General features: G+C 46.4%; 1 pseudogene; it reads left to right on the plus strand.

Moving 5' to 3' along the window:
- Window positions 1-352: 352 nt before the first annotated feature.
- On the plus strand, window positions 353-469 carry LOC126261329 (5S ribosomal RNA; annotated as a pseudogene).
- The last annotated feature ends 1,122 nt before the right edge of the window (window positions 470-1,591 follow it).

The raw sequence follows: 1,591 nt of genomic DNA on the forward strand, positions 1-1,591 counted from the left end.
AATTGATGTCATTGTGTAATTCCTATCTTATGTACTTCTTCCTTGAACAATTATAAAGGGGCATTCACATTACATAGTTGCTGAATATTAACTTAAGACATACACAGATTTACGCAGAAAAGTAATGCTGAAAAAATTTTCGCCTAATTTCTGCGAGTACACCACAGGAAAGCATCAAGCCAATATCTTTTAGTCGAAATTAGTAGTTGCAAAGTATACGTAGGCATCAGAAATGGATACGAGAGCCAACAGTGCGGATCTCAACTGTTGTTGAAATGTACTCTGGTTAGAGGGGCGCAATGCCATCTTTGGATAGTACTTTTTTTTTTTTTGCAGGGACTTTGGTGTCACTGCCAACGGCCTTGCCGCAGTGGTAACACCGGTTCCCGTCAGATCACCGAAGTTAAGCGCTGTCGGCTGGGCTAGCACTTGGATGGGTGACCATCCGGTATGCCTAGCGCTGTTGGCAAGCGAGGTGCACTCAGCCCTTGTGAAGCAAACTGAGGAGCTACTTGATTGAGAAGTAGCGGTTCCGATCTCGGAAACTGACATACGGTCGGGGGAGCGGTGGGCTGACCACATACCCCTCCATATCCGCATCCTGTGACGCCTGTGAGCTGAGGATGACACGGCGGCCAGTCAGTACCGTTGGGCCTTAGTGTCCTGTTCGGGAGGAGTTTAGTTTTAGTTTGATGTCACTAGTGGTACACCATGACTGGCTTCACTACGATAACATTATGAGTGAATTCAGTGTTTTTATGTATTCGTGTGTGTGTGTGTGTGTGTGTGCTGTATAAAATGCGCAGCTTTCAAAGAAATACGAAGCCTGAAGAGAAACCAGTGCTAGGCGCGATAATGGCATTGCAGAATAAGAGATAAAATATCTGTGCTTGAAAGGGAAGTAGGCCAAATAAATACGCGACAAGTCCGGTACATTCTCTGATAAGGCCGTTTCCACTCGACTGTCAATAAGCGCATTACTGCGTTCCAGACAGAACATTTTAACGACGACATTGAAGCGAGATCTGTCGAAGCGACAGTTGAAGACAGCCTGGCGACCGCACGCTCTGTGAGGCTGCTGATGTACGCGCAGTCCGGACAGACGTATGTGTGTACGTTGAGAAGGAGGCGGCGGCGCTGTTCGTGAGAAAAGTCGGCCGGCAAACGGGTTTGCAGACGTCGGGTTCCCAGCAGAAGCGACCGCCTCGTGACTTCTGGAGATGCGAACGCAGGGCTTCCGTTCTGGGGTTGTCACGTTTCCCGTATTTTACGGCGTCTTCAGTATTTTACTCGCACTGTCCCCTGTCTCGTGTATTTTCGGCAGGTCTCCAGCAATTTACGGGTTTTTCCGTATTTTACCCACCTCACATATTTCACGTATTTGATAACGTTTTCACTCGTGTTTCATGAAGTTTTATTTGTTTATTTGTGCTACCATTCTGTATCATTCAAAGTTTATCGTTCCCAAATCCTCAGTCGATATTTCCAGTTTATAACCTTTGAATTAACTCTTTTTCATGTTGGCAAACTTCAGTCATCAGTAACGAAACTTCCGTCATGTGCTTCGGTAGCCTGTGGAATAGGGCTGTTG

This window comes from Schistocerca nitens, chromosome 5 (genome assembly GCF_023898315.1).
Source record: "Schistocerca nitens isolate TAMUIC-IGC-003100 chromosome 5, iqSchNite1.1, whole genome shotgun sequence".
NCBI lineage: Eukaryota > Metazoa > Arthropoda > Insecta > Orthoptera > Acrididae > Schistocerca > Schistocerca nitens.